Below are 21638 nucleotides of genomic sequence, written 5' to 3' on the forward strand. Positions count from 1 at the left end.
ATTTTGCTGATGTCATGCTGATGTAATGTCATGAAGGTCACTACTATAAATGTAAGTCACAATAGAGAAGTTCATCCTAGTTGAACTTCTAGTGGTAATGTTACCTCTCTTGCTATGCGCTCTGATACATATTACCGTGCTGAAACTCAATTGGAAACTTTTTCTAACTGCTGTTGGTTCATATATTACCTCTTATTGTGCTACACGCTCTGATATGTATTACAGTGATACTCTGGCAAGGACTATGTCCGCACGCCGAGTGCCGTCTTAAATAGAGGCGTGCACAGGTGTTGCGAGTTGCGCTAATTGCAGCCACATGACTGAGTGCCTATAAAAAGGCATGCTGGTGGTGGCGAGTTTGCCTGAAAGGCACCTGCAAAGTTACAGTACCCCTGCCCCTTGGAATGGCCCCTGATGGTCCCAGGCTCCTTGCTCGGTCTCTTCGAAAAGTCCTAACCAGCTCTGGGTCCAGGATGTGTCTCGCAGGGACCCATGAACGTTCCTCCAGACAATAGCCCTCCCAATCAACTGGAATACTGGATGCCCCTCACACGTTGTTGGGAGTCCAGAATTCGCCAGACAGTAAAGGCCGGGCCTCTGTCGACGAGGCGGGGTGGGGCCTGGTTAACAGGGGGTGCAAGAGAGCTACAGAGGACCGGCTTCAGCCTAGAGACATGGAATGTAGGGTTGATCTTCATGGACTGGTGGAGCTGCAGCGGGTATGCCACGGGATTAATTTGCCCTAATGGAGTGTGGCACCAACTTCTTGGACTCAACGTGCAAGGGCAGATCTTAGATTGCCAGCCAGACCCTCTGACCTTGGCGGAATGTGGGTGCTGCACGTCTCTTGTGCCTGGCTGTGCGGGTGTTCCTCTGATCAGCCATCTGGAGGGTGGTCTTTGCCTTCTGCCAGATCCTGTGACACCAGGCCACCATTTGGTTTGCAGCCGGAACCCATGAATCCCCCTCCTGCTTGGCAAACATGTGGGAGGGGGGTAGCTGAACTGGCATTCAAAAGACGACATGCCCAGGGCAGAGTGCCAAAGGGAGTTGCTCCTCCAAGGCAGCTCTGGGTGCACTGAAAGCCCCAGACCGCGACTGACTGCATGGCCCAGTCTATTTGCGGATTATGCTGCCGCAACCTGGGAAAGCCCAAGATAAGGTGTAACTCAGGATCCCGAGTGACATATAATGACAGACACTCTGTATGCAGGGCCAATGCGCAAGGTGAGCCAATCTGTCTGCATGGTTATGGTCCCAGCAGCCAGTGGGCACCCATCCAGGGCATGAACTGGTAGGGGTTGTAGGACTGCCTTCAAACGAAGCTTCAAGCTGCGGGCCAAAACTTCATCAATAAAATTTCCGGCAAAAGACTAGTACTGTAAGGGGTCAAATCTTAGACCAGCCCAGGCCCCTTTACCTGGGGATCTGAGAATGGATTCGGGCCATTGCACTGATTTAGGCCAGTGGAACCTAGTTACATGGGTTCTGAGGAAGCCTCTTGAGGTTCAGAGTAATCAGAACGCATATAAGCTCATACGAGTTCACGCTGGGGCCTCCTACTCGCCTGTTGCTTGGTTTGGCGTGCACGAAGGCGATTATCAATGTGTATCAAACGTGTTTCTGGAACTGTAAAAGTGACTGGCTCCAAGCTGCTGGCCTAAGGATCATCACCCTAAGGTCTGTCTACAGCTGGGGCTCCTTGAGGCTGCAGTAAAGCCTAGATCTGCCCTAGCTGATCAGAAACTTGCTGAACTTTGGTTTAGGCCTGCTCATGCTTGCCCAGCACTGAGGCCTGCCCAGCCACAACCTGCCCTATCCGCTCCAGACTGTCTTGCTGACGGTCTGGTGCGTACATACTTGTATGGGGGGATTCTGGTTCCACTTGGGGGAGGGGGTACTGGGTCCGGCCTGTTATGCACTCGAGTAGTGAATGGTGAATCTGACAGGCATCCGGTGCAGATAGAGAAAGCATGAGGCTGGATAGGGCGTGATGACAGGATAGGCTTAAATCGGTGCAAGTATAAATAAGGGGAAGTGCAGGGGGTTAGCTTGTGACTGAAAATATATTTCTTTATATATATGTTTGTGATCAAATAATAATGAGGGAAGATAAAATGCGGGGGGCACGGTGGCTTAGTGGTTAGCACGTTCGCCTCACACCTCCAGGGTCAGGGTTCGATTCCCACCTCCACCTTGTGTGTGTGGAGTTTGCATGTTCTTTCCGTGCCTCGGGGGTTTCCTCCGGGTACTCCGGTTTCCTCCCCCGGTCCAAAGACATGCATGGTAGGTTGATTGGCATCTCTGGAAAAATTGTCCATAGTGTGTGATTGTGTGAGTGAATGAGAGTGTGTGTGTGCCCTGCGATGGGTTGGCACTCCATCCGTGACCCGAGGTAGTTCGGATAAGCGGTAGAAGATGAATGAATGAATGAATGAATGAATGAAGATAAAATGCTTGTGATGATGAGGAATGCACAAAGCAGGGTTTGAACCGCAGAAGCTCAACTCCCCAAACTGTGCAAATGAAACTACCTCTACACCAAGCAGTCATGGAAGCTACAGTCAAGGAAGAGCACAGAAGTGTTTACTCCTCACTCTACTGGCTATTACCTCTCAAAGCGACGTGCACTCCAATACAGGTTACCACCCTGAAACTCAAACAAACTCCTAGTCGAACTCCTAGGGGTAATGTTACTCCTATTGGTTCATATATTACCTCTCAGAGCGCTACACGTATTACTGCTCTACTCTGGCAAAGACTATGTCTGCTCGGCTTCTTAAATATCAGCGTGCACAGGTGTCAAGAGTTTCGCTAATTGCAGCTATGTGACCGAGAGCCTATAAAAAGGCGTGACATTATATATAGTGTAATGATGGCTAAATAAACACCACTTAGAACAATAAAATCGTCTTGTGAAATTTACCTTTATACTGTGGAGCCTCTTGTAGGACCTTGGCAAATTCAGGTGGTGTCAGGCTGAGTTCAGTGAAGTGACTGCTTTTAACACTATCTGATGAGTCTCCTCCACTCCGTAGTACATGTTCTGCAAAACAACAATTATTAGTACTACACTGCATATAACAGTTTAATGTATTAGACATTTTATTGATTATACAGCGTCTTGATGGTTAAATTGGTATTGAGCATAAAAATTACAAAGTGACGTGACATACGGCTAAGTATGGTGACCCATACTCAGAATTTGTGCTCTACATTTAACCCATCCAAAGTGCACATACAAAGCAGTGAACACACACACACCATGAACACACACACCGTGAACACACACCCAGAGCAGTGGGCAGCCATTTATGCTGCGGCGCCCAGGGAGCATTTGGGGGGTTCGGTGCCTTGCTCAAGAGCACCTCAGTCGTGGCCGGCCAGAGACTCGAACCCACAACCTTAGGGTTAGGAGTCAAATTCTCTAACCCTTAGGCCACGACTTCCCCAAAAGTAAGTCATTAGAGAATAGTTTTTTTTCTAATTACCTTCATCCAGTAAGAGCTCAGCAGTCTCAGGTTCTGTGAAACTGTCTGTACTGTCTCCAGCATCTGAGATTTTTTCATCACTCACTGTGGCAGCTTCTGAAAAACAACCATGAAATATTAAAACTTTATACAGGAGGTCACTTGTGTTTATTATTATTTGAAAGTGTTTTGTTTGTGAATATTGTCTATGTCTATGTTTTTCTTCTGTAAATCCTGCTATGGACTCTGATGATGTATTTTGTATTTTGCTGAATAAACACCTGTAGAGTCAAAAAAGCTGAATTTTAGTGAGATATACCTTTGTCCAGTGGAGCCTCATGGAGGAGCTCGACAGGTTCAGGCTGTGTCTGAATAAGTTCAGTGACAGGATAACTTTCAACACCTGGTGATTCTTTACTGCTCACAGGAACAGCTTCTGAAAAATAACCATTTAACATTAATAATCCACCTTACACCATTTACTTGATTACTTGTTTTATTAGTAATTGATGGTATGTTGTCTGTTAATATTGTCTATTCCACTTTTGAAAACAAATCCTCGTATGGACCCTGATTATGCATTTTGTATTTTGATTAATTAACACCACTAGATTTAATTAAACTTTATTTTTGTGGAAATGTACCTTTGCCTAGTGAAGCTTCCGGTAGTGTTTTGTCGGTCACTTTACAGAACATGAGAACACTGTCCTGTAGAGATGGTGACTTCACCAGAGACACAGATTTCATCTTGTCACAAATTTCACCATCACTCTTTGAATCTTTGGTCTTTCGAACCCATCTTTTTAAAGATTTTGGTAAGCTTCTCTTGGGTTGAGATGGTGGCCTGGGTAGATGTTCAGCTGAAATTATAGAGTATATAGACTTAAACATGCTGGGGATTCATGGTACAGGTATGTGTCTCAGGTAAGTCTGACCAGAAATTGACATACAAAATTATTTAAAACAGTTGACTGATAAAACATTTGTCAGGGAAAATAAAACTAGAGACATTTTTAACCTGTGAAGGAGAAAAAAAGGAAGTCAGTAGAAAGCATTTCACCAGGCTTTTGTTTCTTTGGCATTTACCTTCTTCCAGTGAAGCTTCCTGAAGGACCTCAACATCAGGAACAAGCTCAGGTGTTGTGAGACTCACATCACTGATGTGAATTCTGTCTGCAATAGCTGATGCTTCTTCATCACCCAACAGAACATCTTCTGAAAAACAACAATTGAGCATTTATTCTACATGCATTCACCAGGTGGCTAGATTTTTTTGTAATTTATGCCATTTTGTCTCTGATTTTTCATCGCTCACCAGAGCATTTTCTGTCAACCAACAATCAGGCATTAGTAATGTATGTTACTGCTTTAACAGTTCATCATGCTTTCTTTTTTGTTTTGGAATTTACCTTCTTCCTGTGAAGCTTCCTGAAGGACCTCAACATCAGGAACAAGCTCAGGTGTTGTGAGACTCATATCACTGATGTAAATTCTGTCTGCAATATCTGATGCTTCTTCATCACCCAACAGAGCATCTTCTGAAAAACAACAATTGAGCATTTGTTCTACATGCATTCACCAGGTGGCTAGATTCTTTTGTAATCTACGCCAACTTGACTATGATTTTTCATCGCTCACCAGAGCATTTTTTGCCAAACAACAGTAAAGCATTAGTAATGTATGTTACTGCTTTAACAGTTCATCATTCTTTCTTTTTTTGGAATTTACCTTCTTCCAGTAAAGCTTCCTGAAGGACCTCAACATCAGGAACAAGCTCAGGTGTTGTGAGACTCACTTCACTGACGTGAGTACTGTCTCCAATATCTGATGCTTTTTCATCACCCAACAGAGCATCTTCTGAAAAACAACAATTGAGCATTAGTTCTGCCTGAATTTAGCAGGTGGCTGGATTTATTTGTAATTGATGGCATTTTGTCTATGAATTCTATAAAATGTTCCTTTTCTGAAAAACAAAATATATTTTTTACATCATTAAATAAAAAGCCCATCAAAGTTAAATATTTTGATTGTATCTACCTTCTTACATTTCCTAGTTGTTTATCTAATATTCTTCATATTGTCTGATTTTGATCATGTATTCTGTTATCATGAATATAAATTGTGGTCTTTTATGTACCCTGATGATGAATAAAACCACTAGATTCAATAATGCTGTCCTTTTGTGAGAGTTACCTTTGTCCAGTGGAGTTTCCCTTAGGAGTTCAGCTTGTTCAGGTGATGTGACACTGACATCACTGAAGTCAGTTCTGTCTTTATCATCTGGTGATTTTTCATCGCTCAATAGAGCATATACTGCAAAACAACATTCAAGCATTAGTAATGCATGTTACTGCATTTAACAAGTTACTTTATTAGAGGTTTTGTTCATTATATAGTGTCATGAAGGTGAATTTGATAGTTAGCAGAGAAACTATAAAAGTAAGTCACTACAGAATTTTTGATCAGGCATTATGACTTTGTAATTACCTTCATCCAATGGAATTTCCTGTGGAAGCCCAGTAAGTTCAGGTATTGTGAGACTGACACCAATGAAGTCTGTACTGTCTTCTCCATCTGATGACTTTTCTTTGCTTACTGGGGCATCTTCTGGAAAACAACCATTAAACATTAAAACTGCATATTATACAGCATGTCTCTTTTTTATTAGCATATGATGGTATTTTTCTAATAAATATTATCTATTGTTACTCTTCTAAAAAGAAAGTTAAAATATTTCTATTTTATATTTTAACTTGTGAAGGAGAAATAAGGGAATTCAGTTCAGAACATTTCACCAGGCTTTTGTTTCTTTGAAATTTACCTTCTTCCAGTAAAGCTTCCTGAAGGACCTCAACATCAGGAATAAGCTCAGGTGTTGTGAGACTCACTTCACTGATGTGAGTACTGTATCCAATATCTGATGCTTCTTCATCACCTAACAGAGCATCTTCTGAAAAACAACAATTGAGCATTAGTTCTGCCTGAATATACTAGGTGGCTTTTATTTTTATTTATTTATTTATTTATTTATTTATTTTTAAACTAATTTATGGTATATTGTCTGTGAATATTTTTTTCTTCAGAAAAAAAATATTTTGATTTTATGTAACTTCTTAAAGTTGATTAGTTGTTTTTTATCTAATATTCATTGTATTCTCAGATATTGATGATGTATTCTGTGAATGTAAATTGTCTGCTCTTATGAGCCCTGATGATCGATGAGTTACTTGGTTTTATTAGTAATTGACCACATTTGGTCTAGAAATATTGTCTATTTTTACTTTTCTAAACTCAAATATGCATATGAACCTTGATTTTAGAATTTTGCTTAATAAATACCACTAGATTTAATTGAACATTATTTCTGTGGAAATGTACCTTTGTCCCCTGGAACTTCCTGTAGTGTTTTCTCTGTCACCTTACAGGACGTGAGAACACTGTCCTGTAGAGATGGTGACTTCACCAGAGACACAGATTTTATTTTGTCACAGATTTCACCATCACTCTTTGAACCTTTGGTCTTTCGAACCCATCTTTTTAAAGCTTTTGGTGAGCTTCTTTTGGGTTGAGATGGTGGCCTGGGTAGATGTTCAGCTGTAATTATAGGAGAAGATATAGGCTTAAACATTCTGGGGATTCATGGTACAGGTATGTGTTCTGAAAGTTACATTTTGACCTCTAACATGGTTATTCATTCATTCATTCATCTTCTACTGCTTATCCGAACTACCTCGGGTCACGGGGAGCCTGTGCCTATCTCAGGCGTCATCGGGCATCAAGGCAGGATACACCCTGGACGGAGTGCCAACCCATCACAGGGCACACACACACTCTCATTCACTCACGCAATCACACACTACGGACAATTTTCCAGAGATGCCAATCAACCTACCATGCATGTCTTTGGACCGGGGGAGGAAACCGGAGTACCCGGAGGAAACCCCCGAGGCACGGGGTGAACATGCAAACTCCACACACACATATATGGTGGCTATATTTCTTTTGTAATATATGAGATTTTTCTATGAATTCTCTCGAATTTTCCTTTTATGAAAGAAATTATCTTTCCTAGTTGTTTTTTATCTAATATTCTTTATATTGTCTGATTTTGATCATGTATTCTGTTATCATGAATATAAACTGCCATCTGTTATGTACCCTGGTAAGGTATAAAACCTTTTTGTGATAGTTACCTTTGTCCGGTGGAGTTTCTCTTAGGAGTTCAGCTTGTTCAGGTGGTATGACACTGACATCTCTGAAGTAAGTTCTGGCTTCATCCTCTGATGATTTTTCATCGCTCACCAGAGCATTATCTGCAAAACAACAATTAAGCATTAGTAATGCATGTTACTGCTTTAACAGTTTCCCCAGACCTATGTTTCCCTTTCGATACTCCACTCATACGGCGTATGGGGAAAAAGCTCCTTTTTTTCCTCACTACTGAAGCCTTTTTCAATAACGCAGTGCAACTGCACTGCCATTGGTTTAATCTGTAAACTTTTTTAAACCAATGACGGCGCTGCGTAGCTGCGCGAGCCTGTGGCGATGCAGCGTGCCAAAGCACGCTAAAAATGGGCGGGGCATATAGCTATATAAGCAGGCAAATCGCCAGAGGAAATCAGATCTTACTCCTTCAGCGACGACTTCACTTTAACGGCAGCGGCCATGCCGCGTCACAACTGTGGCACATGCAGAGTCCCTCTGCACGACAATGACGGCCATGAGGAGTGCGTTTCCTGCCTGGGTGCATTTCCTGCTGAAACTGCACTCACTGAGTCCTCATGCTGCTTCTGTGAGAGCATGAGTCTCGCCTCTCTGCGCTCGTGGATCGCTTTCTTTAATGAAAGTGACCCCGCCCCTCACGCCCCCCCGTCTTTTTCCTACCGCAAGCTGGCCAGGAAGCGACAGCGGGGAAGAGGGGCTCAGCGCCCGGGTTTGGGTGAGCTCACGCCGGCTCGGCGCCCGCGTGCCTCACCCTCTCCAACGAGAGAGCCGTCCTCCATCCTCTTCTCACGCCCAGAGCAGCGTCCCTCAGCTGAAGTGAGTGACCTCGTCTCATTTGGCGAATCGGAGGACGAGCCGCTTGACGACTCCATGTCACTCGCGGCTTCTGAAACGGAAGACTGTTCTGGTGATTCTAACCCCACTTGATTCTGACGCCCACTTGCCGTCGCTAGAGCCCATCGACGCCAAAGCTGGGATGGATGCCGAGCTTCTCCGCATCCTCTCCAGAGCTGTTGAAGATCTCCATCTGGAGTGGGGCCCCCCTGAGGAGCCGACGTGCAGCAGGCTGCGTTCTGCCCCGTTCTTCCCTGAGGTGCACGATGAGCTCACAAAGTCGTGGCGCGCCCCCTACTCGGCCCGCCTACGCACTTCCTCTGCAGCTCTCGGCGCAGTAGATGGCTCTCAGGAGAAGGGCTATGAGCAATTGCTGCCCCTGGACGAGGCCGTGGCTGCTCATCTCTGCCCCCCCGCGGCTGTGGGGTGGAAAAGCAAGAGAGCCCTTCCTTCAAAGCCAGGATTACATCTGCCATGGCTGGCAGAGCCTACACTTCTGCGGGCCAAGCCGCTTCAGCACTACACACCATGGCCATTCTACAGGTGTTCCAGGCAAAGCTTCTCCATTCCCTGGATGAGTCGAGCCCTAGTGAACCTGCTTTTCGCGACCTCCGCAGCGCCACAGATCTGGCCCTGCACGCCACAAAAACCACGGCCCAAGCCATTGGACGATCCATGGCCAACCTGGTTGTGCTAGAGCGCCACCTCTGGCTTAACCTCACTGGGATTAAGGAGAGCGACAAGGTGGCCTTTCTAGATGCCCAAGTCTCTCCATCCGGTCTCTTCGGGCTGGCCGTAGAAGGGTTTACGGAGCGCTTCACCGCAGCACAGAAGTCGTCCCAGGCTATGCGGCACTTCCTGCCCAAGCGCTCCACCTCTGCCCCGAGTCGCCCCCGGACTGCGCCGACTCAGCGCCAGAGCAAACCTGTCCTTCTGCCCCCCAGGTGGCGCCCCCTAAGGAGCACCACCCAGCTCGCCCCACTAAGCGTGCTAAACCGCCTGGACGTCAGGGCCCCCGGCAGAGGATTGTGCTGGACCCGACGCCCTCTAAATCCTCCTGATCGTTGGGGAAGGAAGAGGAAAGAGCAAAGTCCCACCACGGCTGGACCACCCCAGAAGCTCTCTCACCTGCCGGCTATGCGACCTGGGCCCACCGTTGTTGCGTCCACGCAAAGCGCTGTTGTTATGGCAAAAATAAAGATTTCACATTTTCTAAAATAGAGCAGTTTTCCTCTTCCACACTTGTCAGTGTTCAGGCCCCTAATCAGTGGCCTGCCATCCGACACTATCCAGCCCCTTGTCACGCGGGCTGAGGCCTGGCAGGCCATCCCCGGAGTGTCCAAGTGGGTGTTGGGGATAATAAAATACGGCTACTCACTGCAGTTCGCCCGGAGACCCCCGCGTTTTCGCGGGGTGATTCCCACTTTGGTAGAGCCGGATGACGCCCAGGTCCTCCGCACCGAAGTGCTGACGCTGTTGAGGAAGGGAGCCATAGAGATGGTTCCTCCCTCAGAAAGCGGGTCGGGGTTCTACAGCCGTTATTTCCTTGTCCCCAAGAAAGATGCCAGTCTCAGACCCATTTTAGACCTCAGACTCCTGAACCTCTCCCTCATGAAACGGAAGTTCAGGATGTTGACACTGAAGCAGATCCTCACGCAGATTTGCCCCGAGGACTGGTTCTTCTCGCTGGATCTGTAAGACACTTACTTTCACATCCAGATAGCCCCACATCACAGACGATTCTTGAGATTCGCGTTCGTGGCTTACCAATATGCAGTCCTTCCCTTTGGGCTGTCTCTAGCTCCACGCACTTTCACAAAGTGCATGAACGAGGCACTTTCCCCTCTGAGACAGATGGGAATCCGCATTCTGAACTATCTCGATGACTGGCTCATTCTAGCCCTGTCGCGAACCGAGCTAGACCACCACAGATCCGTGCTCCTGAGCCACTTAGAGTGCCTAGGACTCAGGGTCAATTTTGCCAAGAGCTCACTGCTCCCCAGCCAACATATTATGTTCCTGGGAGTGGTTTTCGACTCAGTCCGCATGAGGGCGGTCATATCATCAGAGCGCGCTCTGGTACTTCAGCAGCTCGCGGCCTTTGTCAGGAACAAAGCCTGTTTCCCTCTGAAGTTCTTTCAGAGGATGCTAGGGCTGATGGCTTCCGCCTCCCCAGTTTTACAGCTTGGCCTCCTACGAATGCGGCCCCTGCAATACTGGCTGAAACTCCGGGTCCCACCTCACGCTTGGCGGCACGGGCGCTTTCGCGTCAGAGTCAACCAGGCCTGTCTAGCAGCCCTGGAGCCTTGGATGAACTCTGTTTGGTTCAGCCGTGGAGTACCCCTACAGGCGGTTTCCAGAAGGACGGTGGTCTCAACAGATGCGTCCAACCTGGGTTGGGGCGCTCTGTGCGAGGGCAGACCAGCCTTCGGCTCGTGGTCGCACGAGGACAGCCATCTCCATATCAACTGCCTCGAGATGCTGGCGGTAGAACGATCCTGGAAGGGCGCCATGTCCTAGTCCAGTTGGACAGCATGACAGTGGTGTCCTACATAAATCACCAAGGTGGCTTTTCGTCCAGCCGCCTCTACATGCTGGCAAAGCGCCTCTTGGAATGGGCATTACCCAGGTTGCAATCGCTCAAGGCGACACATACCTGGCAAGTCGAATCTGGGAGCAGACATGCTTTCGCGGAGCAACGTCCCCTCGGATGAGTGGATGCTCCATCCCCAGACGGTTCTCAAAATCTGGGAGAATTTCTTGAAGGCAGAGGTCGACCTCTTCGCCTCAGAAAGCAACTCTCATTGCCCAACTTATTTTACAAAGGACACAGATGCGCTGGCGACCTCCTTCTTTATGCTTTTCCCCCGATCGCTCTGGTCCCTCAGGTCATCAGACGAGTCAGGGAAGACAGGCACAGAGTCCTCCTGGTGGCCCCACTCTGGAGGAGCCAAGTTTGGTCCTCGGAGCTATTCAGGCTTTCCATGAAAGCCCCATGGCCGATCCCCCTGAGGCAGGACCTCCTCTCTCAGGCGAACAGGACAATCTGGCACCCGCAGCCAGAACTCTGGGCTCTGCACGTATGGTCCCTCGATGGGAGCCTCTGAGCCTCCCCAAGGACGTGCTACATACCATTGCTCAGGCGAGGGCCCCGTCTACGAGACGCCTCTACGCCCAGAAATGGTCAGTCTTCATTGACTGGTGCTCCGCACGGAACGAAGACCCTGTTGAGTGTGACGTATCTCCGATACTGTCATTTCTCCAAGAGCGTCTGGACAAAGGTCTCACCCCTTCCACGCTCAAGGTGTACGTAGCAGCCATCACAGCATTTCATGCTCCTATTGCTGGCCAATCAGTGGGTCGAAACGGCCTCATTGTGCGTTTCCTGAGAGGTGCTAGGCGGTTGAAGCCCCCACGTCCTCTCACCGCTCCCACTTGGGACCTTCACATGGTCCTTGAAGCGCTCAAAGGACCTCCCTTTGAACTGCTGCGGTCAGCTGGCCTTCGGCCCCTAACGCTCAAAACCGCTCTGCTACTTGCTCTAGCATCGGTCAAGTGTGTTGGCGATTTGCAGGCCCTCTCGGTGAGCCCTGCATGCCTTGAGTTTGGGCCCAATGACTCAAAGGTCATTTTAAAACCCAGGCACGGCTACGTACCTAAAGTGCTCTCAACGCCATTTAGAGCGCAGGTAGTTTCTCTCTCGGCTCTGCCTCTGTTGCCAGGTGAGCAAGAGCTGAATTTACTCTGCCCAGTGAGGGCTTTGAGGGTATACACTGAGCGGTCACAGCCGTTCAGGCAATCTGACCAGCTTTTTGTCTGCTTTGGTGGCCGCACCAAGGGGTCTTCGGTCTCAAAGCAACGCCTCTCGCGTTGGATAGTCGACGCTATCGCTCTATGTTACTCTTCTATGGGTCTTGAGTGCCCCATAGGAGTAAGAGCCCACTCCACTAGAGGGATGGCCTCTTCATGGGCCTGGTCTGGTGGTGTCTCTATCAAGGACATCTGTGAGGCGGCCAGTTGGTCCTCGCCGTCCACTTTTGTCAGATTCTATAACCTGGACATCCCGACCTTGCACGCTCGGGTTCTTTTGGTTTGATACGACGGCCTCTTCAGACTCCGTCATCATACCACCTCCGGGGAGCTTGCTCCCTCTTAGCAGTGTTGCGTCAAGGGTTCGACGGCTCCGGCCCTCTCACTTATCCTCTGGGCCCCAGGGTGTTCAAGATAAGTCTTATCGTTCCCTACCGTGGCATGGCGCGGTTGAATTCGTTCCCCATACGCAGTATGAGTGGAGTATCGAAAGGGAACGTACTCGGTTACGAACGTAACCTCGGTTCCCTGAGATACGGAACGAGTACTGCGTTATATGCCGTGCCACGAGGCTGCGGCTTCAGTGTCGTCGCTTCAGTCGTATGACCTGATTTCCTCTGCCGATTTGCCTGCTTATATAGCTATACACCCCGCCCCTTTTTAGCGGGCTTTGGCGCAGCTACGCAGCGCCGTCATTGGTTTAAAAAAGTTTACAGATTAAACCAATGGAAGTGCAGTTCCACTGCGTTATTGAAAAAGGCTTCAGCATTGAGGAAAAAAAGGAGCTTTTTCCCCATACGCAGTACTCGTTCCGTATCTCAGGGAACCGAGGTTACGTTCGTAACCGAGTACGTTTTTGGAATTTACCTTCTTCTAGTGAAGTTTCCCGAAGGAAGCCAAAATCAGGAACAAACACAGGTGTTGTGAGACTCACTTCACTGATGTGAGAACTGTCTGTAATATCTGATGCTTCTTTATCGCCCAACAGAACATCTTCTGAAAAACAACAATTGAGCATTAGTTCTGCCTGAATTTAACAGGTGGCTGGATGTTTTTTCTAATTGCAGGCATTTTGTCTATGAACTCTGTCTAATTTTCTTCTTCTAGATAAAAAAAAAATCTTTTTATACATCAAATAAAAAGCCCATCAAAATGTAATGATTTGATTCATATTTTGATTGTATCTACCTTTTTAAATTTCCTAATCGTTTATCTAATATTCTTCACATTTTTATCATGTATTCTGTTATCATGAATTGTCCTCTGTTATGAACCCTGGTAAGGAATAAAACCAATAGATTCAATAAAGCTGACTTTTTGTGATAGTTACCTTTGTCCAGTGGACTTTCCCTTAGGAGTTCGGCTTGTTCAGGTGGTGTGACACTGACATCTCTGAAGTAAGTTCTGGCTTCATCTTCTGATACTTCGTCGCTCACCAGAGCAATTTCTGCAAAACAACAATCAAGCATTATTAATGCATGTTAGTTACTGCTTTAACCGGTCGCCAGGCTTACGTGTTTTGGTATTTACCCTCTAGTGAAGCTTCCTGAAGGACCTCAACATCAGGAACAAGCTCAAGTGTTGTGGGACTCACTTCACTGATGTAAGTTCTGTCTTCAATATATAATGCTTCTTTATCATCCAACAGAGCATCTTCTGAAAAACAACAATTGAGCATTAGTTTTGCCTGAATTTACCAGATGGCTGGATGTTGTTTGTAATTGATAACATTTTTTCTATGAATTCTTTCTAAAAAAATACATCAAATCAAAAGCCCATCAATGTTTAATATTTTGATTGTATCTAAATCCTTAAATGACCTAGTTGTTTTTTGTCTAATATTCTTTGTATTGTCAGATTTTGATCATGTATTCTGTTATCGTGAATATAAATTGTCCTCTGTTATGTACCCTGATGGGGAATAAAACCACTAGATTCAGTAAAGCTGACTTTTCGTGATAGTGACCTTTGTCCAGTTGAGTTTCCCTTAGGAGTTCAGCTTGTTCAGGTGGTATGACACTGATGTCTCTGAAGAAAGTTCTGGCTTCATCCTCTGATTCTTCATCACTCACCAGAGCATTATCTGCAAAACAACAATCAATCATTAATAATGCATGTTACTGCTTTAACAGTTCACCAGGCTTACGTTTTTTGGAATATACCTTCTTCCAGTGAAGCTTCCTGTAGAACCTCAACATCAGGAACAAGCTCAGGTGTTGTGGGACTAACTTCAACGACATGAGTATCGTCTGCAATATCTGATGCTTCTTCATCACCCAACAAAGCATCTTTTGAAAAACAACAATTGAGCATTAGTTCTGCTTGAATTCACCAGGTGGATTGATTTTTTTTGTAATTGATTCCATTTTGTCTATGAATTCTGTCTAATTTTCTCCTTCTAAAAAAATCTTTTTACATATATCATTAAATAAAAAGCCCATCACAGTTAAATATTTTGATTGTGTCTACCTTCTTAAATTTTATAGATTTTTGTTTATCCTTAAATGACCTAGTTGTTTTTTGTCTAATATTCTTTGTATTGTCAGATTTTGATCATGTATTCTGTTATCATAAATATAAATTGTGGTCTTTTATGTACCCTGATGATAAATAAAACCACTAGATTCAATAATGCTGTCCTTTTGTGATAGTGACCTTTGTCCAGTGGAGTTTCCCTTAGGAGTTCAGCTTGTTCAGGTGGTGTGACACTGACATCTCTAAAGTCAGTTCTGGCTTCATCATCTAATGATTTTTTATCGCTCACCAGAGCATTTTCTGAAAAACAACAATCAAGCATTAGTAATGCATGTTACTGCTTTAACAGATCACCAGGCTTTCTTTGGAATTTACCTTCTTCCAGTAAAGCTTCCTGAAGGACCTCAACATCAGGAACAAGCTCAGGTGTTGTGAGACTCACATCACTGATGTGAATTCTGTCTGCAATATCTGATGCTTCTTCATCACCCAACAGAACATCTGAAAAACAACAATTGAGCATTTATTCTACCTGCATTCACCAGGTGGCTAGATTTTTTTGTAATTTATGCCATTTGGTCTATGATTTTTCATCGCTCACCAGAGCATTGTCTATCAAACCACATTCAGGCATTAATAATACATGTTACTGCTTTAACAGTTCATCATGCTTTCTTTTTTTTGGAATTTACCTTCTTCCAGTGAAGCTTCCTGAAGGACCTCAACATCAGGAACAAGCTCAGGTGTTGTGAGACTCACATCACTGATGTGAATTCTGTCTGCAATATCTGATGCTTCTTCATCACCCAACAGAACATCTGATAAACAACAATTGAGCATTTATTCTACCTGTATTCACCAGGTGGCTAGATTTTTTTGTAATTTATGCCATTTTGTCTCTGATTTTTCATCGCTCACCAGAGCATTTTCTGTCAACCAACAATCAGGCATTAGTAATGTATGTTACTGCTTTAACAGTTCATCATGCTTTCTTTCTTTTTTTTTTTTTGGAATTTACCTTCTTCCAGTAAAGCTTCCTGAAGGACCTCAACATCAGGAACAAGCTCAGGTGTTGTGAGACTCACATAACTGATGTGAATTCTGTCTGCAATATCTGATGCTTCTTCATCACCCAACAGAACATCTGAAAAACAACAATTGAACATTTATTCTACCTGCATTCACCAAGTGGCTAGATTTTTTTGTAATTTATGCCATTTTGTCTCTGATTTTTCATCGCTCACCAGAGCATTTTCTGTCAACCAACAATCAGGCATTAGTAATGTATGTTACTGCTTTAACAGTTCATCATGCTTTCTTTTTTTTTTTTTTGGAATTTACCTTCTTCCAGTAAAGCTTCCTGAAGGACCTCAACATCAGGAACAAGCTCAGGTGTTGTGAGACTCACTTCACTGATGTGAATTCTGTCTGCAATAGCTGATGCTTCTTCATCACCCAACAAAGCATCTTCTGAAAAACAACAATTAAGCATTAGTTCTGCATGCATTCACCAGGTGGCTAGATTTCTTTTGTAATTTATGCCATTTTGTGTATGATTTTTCATTGCTCACCAGAGCATTGTCTATCAAACCACATTCAGGCATTAGTAATGCATGTTACTGCTTTAACAGTTCATCATGCTGTCTTTTTTGTTTTGGAATTTACCTTCTTCCTGTGACGCTTCCTGAAGGACCTCAACATCAGGAACAAGCTCAGGTGTTGTGAGACTCACATCACTGATGTAAATTCTGTCTGCAATATCTGATGCTTCTTCATCACCCAACAGAGCATCTTCTGAAAAACAACAATTGAGCATTTGTTCTACATGCATAAACCAGGTGGCTAGATTCTTTTGTAATCTACGCCAACTTGACTATGATTTTTCATAGCTCAAGAGAGCATTTTCTGCCAAACAACAGTAAAGCATTAGTAATGCATGTTACTGCTTTAACAGTTCATCATTCTTTCTTTTTTTGGAATTTACCTTCTTCCAGTAAAGCTTCCTGAAGGACCTTAACATCAGGAACAAGCTCAGGTGTTGTGAGACTCACTTCAGTGATGTGAGTTTTGTCTGCAATAGCTGATGCTCCTTCCTCAACCAACAGAGCATCTTCTGAAAAACAACAATTAAGCATTAGTTCTACCTGCATTCACCAAGTGGCTAGATTTCTTTTGTTATTTATGCCATTTTGTCTATGATTTTTCATCGGTCACCAGAGCATTGTCTATCAAACCATATTCAGGCATTAATAATGCATGTTACTGCTTTAACAGTTCATCATTCTTTCTTTTTTTGGAATTTACCTTCTTCCAGTAAAGCTTCCTGAAGGACCTCAACATCAGGAACAAGCTCAGGTGTTATGAGACTCACTTCACTGATGTAAATTCTGTCTGCAATATCTGATGCTTCTTCATCGCCCAACAGAGCATCTTCTGAAAAACAATTGAGCATTTGTTCTACATGCATACACCAGATGGCTAGATTTTTTGGTAATTTATGCCATCTTGTCTATGATTTTTTATAGCTCACCAGATCATTTTCTGTCAACCAACAATCAGGCATTAGTAATGCATGTTACTGCTTTAACAGTTCATCATGCTTTCTTTTTTTGGAATTTACCTTCTTCCAGTAAAGCTTCCTGAAGGACCTCAACATCAGGAACAAGCTCAGGTGTTGTGAGACTCACTTCACTGATGTGAATTCTGTCTGCAATAGCAGATGCTTCTTCATCACCCAACAGAGCATCTTCTGAAAAACAACAATTAAGCATTAGTTCTGCATGCATTCACCAGGTGGCTAGATTTCTTTTGTAATTTATGCTATTTTGTCTCTGATTTTTCATCGCTCACCAGAGCATTGTCTATCAAACCACATTCAGGCATTAATAATGCATGTTACTGCTTTAACAGGTCACCAGGCTTGCTTTCTTTGGAATTTACCTTCTTCCAGTAAAGCTTCCTGAAGGACCTCAACATCAGGACCAAGCTCAGGTGTTGTGAGACTCACTTCACTGATGTGAATTCTGTCTGCAATATCTGATGCTTCTTCATCACCTAACAGAACATCTGAAAAACAACAATGAAGCATTAGTTCTGCATGCATTCACCAGGTGGCTAGATTTCTTTTGTAATTTATGCCATTTTGTCTATGATTTTTCATCGCTCACCAGAGTATTGTCTATCAAACCACATTCAGGCATTAATAATACATGTTACTGCTTTAACAGTTCATCATGCTTTCTTTTTTTTGGAATTTACCTTCTTCCAGTAAAGCTTCCTGAAGGACCTCAACATCAGGAACAAGCTCAGGTGTTGTGAGACTCACATCACTGATGTGAATTCTGTCTGCAATAGCTGATGCTTCTTCATCAACCAACAGAGCATCTTCTGAAAAACAACAACTAAGCATTAGTTCTACCTGAATTTACCACATGGCTTGTTTTTACATTAACGGATGCTATTTTGTCACAAACAAAACAAAACAAAACAAAACAAAACAAAAAGTTAAACAAAATATGTTAAATATTTTGATTCTATCTACCTTCTTAAAAATTCCTTGTTGTTTTTATCTAATATTTTTTGTATTGTCAGATTTTGATCATGTATTCTATGGATATAAATTGTCCCCTAATATGAATGCAGATGATCAATGAGTTACTTGTTGCTTATTAGTAATTAATGGTATTGTCTGTAAATATTTCAGTAATGTGCACTGCAAATACCGTTATTCAAGTTTCCAACCAGTGATTATAGCCAATGTATGTCCACAATCAGGCATTAAATCTGAAATAAAACCTTCATGTGGGGTTCATTATCCTTACGTCTGCACATGTTATGTCTAAAACTTACTTGTTTCCATCTGTGCTTTGTGCACAACCTTAACCTCAAGATCAGAATCCGATTTCTCAGAAGGCTCCTGCTCTGTAATCCTGCCAAGCCCTGATGTAGGCAACTCCTTCTCTTCCTTATCAGCTGTAAAAGATTTTTAAGAGAAACAACTTTTCAACAAACATCGACCTGCTTTTATTGACATTTTCTCTCTGATCGAGTGATCACTGTTGCAGATATAACCTGTAATTACACCAATCAGATCTTGATTGGTGTGAAAATAAAATTATGTACTGTAATATATCTTGTACAGTACAATTTTCAACTTATATGCAAATCAACAGTTCTCACCTGGACTTGTGCTGCTATCTTCATCACTCTTTGAGCACTCTGACTGTTCAGACAATCTTCTAATATATGTTTTTTCTAAAAATGCAAAAAAGTTAGTTGTTTTTATCTTGAAAATCTTTTCAAAACATCTCTTTATTTCATATTTCTTTATCTCTCATTTCTTAAATATCTGCTTTGGTTTTCATAATGTTCTAAAGATCCAGAATTATTATTATCTTTTTAATGTGGCTTGCTCAAGTTAAAATTAAACTCACCTTTAAGTTGGTGAAATTTAATTATAGATTCTCGCTGATCCAGTGATGGGTTCTCTGTGAAATAAAAACCAGGGAACTTGTGCATGGTTTGTACATTTTAAAAAGATACAAAAATAATGTCTTATTTTAATTATCATGATTGAGAAATACATTTAAGAAAAAAAAAACTTCAGAGAAATATATGTCCAATATATAAAAATATGTGAGTATTTTTATCAAACAGAACATAATCTAGTAGTTTACATAGCATTTGTTCATCTAACTTTAATTAAGTTATCCCCACCAGATGCATAAAAAGGGAACATTTAATCTAAATATGTTAATAATTGTAGTAAGTTGAACTACCATTAAAAAAATAATAACAATAAATCACAGTCAAGTATTTCTTTTAGTCTATAAATAAGTGATATCTTAAAGTATCAACATGCAAATAATAATAATAATAATAAGAAGAAGAAGAAGAAGAAGAAGAAGAAGAAGAAGAAAAAGAAAAAGAAAAAGAAGAAGAAGACGAATAATCAAATCTGCTTTATACCTTTATATTTGTATAAACAAGTGTTTAATACTCTTTAATAACCCCCCACCTCCAAACCCCCACCCACCCCAGGCGTCGCACGGGGCAACGTCCCAAACCTATTACTCATGTAGTATTGCAATTTTCTTGAAAGAAGCGGAAAATGAACAACCTACTGGACAACTTACCATTTTTAAACTGGAGCAGCTCAAGGGTGTAATCAAGCAAGAACTGGCAGATGTTTTCCGGTTTGTTCATTATAACTGACCAGCTCATTGCTTCCACCAGCTCCTGCAGGCCGTACGGCACGGGCCCAGGTGAATGTCGCTTAGGTGTTCTCTGGTCGCACATGATATTCCTTTCACATAAATATAGCGGAATAATGATTAGTGCAAAAACCTCAGCGGAAACTCTTTTTGCAAGAGTAGAATTGAAAATAGAAGTATTGCGTAGAATTGAAAATTAGTTAGAACGATAGAACGTTTACGTCAAGGTTCCAAATCAAATTCCGATTTTTTTTCAGCCGCTTATTAATAAGCATTTAAGCGTTATAAATAGCGTTTAAATAATATTTAAATATGTGGCTGTTTATTTATTATTTTTTAAATTGTCATTTTACAGATAATACACTTCGTATAGTTATACAGATATGCAGTTATACATATTTTTTATCATAATCATCATTATTATTATTATTATTATTATTATTATTATTATTATTATTATTATTATTACTGATATACAGACTTTATTCTGATCAGGTTCAGATTCAGAGCTGTTTTACACATATTGAGCCGTTTTATTTGGTTATTTATTTCATTATCGTGTTCATTTGGAAACTTAACCTAAATGTTGAGATATTCCGGTCTCCTGCGGGAATTTTTAATTTGCTCTGTCCCGACTTTATGGGAAAGAAATGGCTAATTTGATAACCAGGTAGCTGCTTCGCTTCAAAAATAAAGCTGTATATTTATAACCCGCGCTGTCTACTGAATTTATTTGATTAATGCTATTTATTAATTTTGATTTTGATTAATTTTGATTTGTTTAATATTTGCAAATAAATAAACCCCAGTCGTTTGTTTACATAAACGTTAAAAGTTAAAATTAGTGAACTTGTTACTGGCGCGCACACTGTATACCAAAATAATACATACATAGCCTACATACATACATACATACATATAATAATATGTATTGTCCAAACCCTGGATAGCCACTCAACTCTAAAAGTGTTGGCACCCCAACGGGTATTCTGGTGACGTCAGTCGACACCACGTGACGTCACGTTCAGTCACGCCCAAAATAATCGGAATCACAGAGTTAACACAACATGTCAGCACAATGAGGGGAACTGCCCTCACGGGTATTCTGATGACGTCACGTGACGTCACGTGCAGCCCCTAAAATAAGCAAAATCAAAACATTTCATGTGACATATCAAAACACTTTGGCCAATTGCGTCACGGGTATTTGGATTACAAATCTAGTCTTAATTACAACGAGTCACAGATTTGAAAAATTCGCTTTAATAACCATTTAAACCTCTGAGTGTCAACCTACATGTTTATAATTTGGCCAAACATTCAAGGATATGTAAACTTTTGATCAGGGTTGTTCAGGTGATTTCAGTTATCATTAGGTTTTCAAAAGGAGTCAAACATCTATGTGATAGTAAATGACTTCATGTGACCACAACATTTTAATAAGAAAAGAAATATTTTTAATTATTACTCATATCTTCAAAATAAATGGCAATGTTTAACAATTTATTTCAGGGTATGCAAACCTTTAAGCACAACTGTACATTTATACATCATACACACACATACATACTGTATACATACATACATACATACATACATACATACATACATA

The sequence above is a fragment of the Tachysurus vachellii genome, chromosome 1 (assembly GCF_030014155.1).
Source record: "Tachysurus vachellii isolate PV-2020 chromosome 1, HZAU_Pvac_v1, whole genome shotgun sequence".
NCBI classification, from domain to species: Eukaryota; Metazoa; Chordata; class Actinopteri; order Siluriformes; family Bagridae; genus Tachysurus; species Tachysurus vachellii.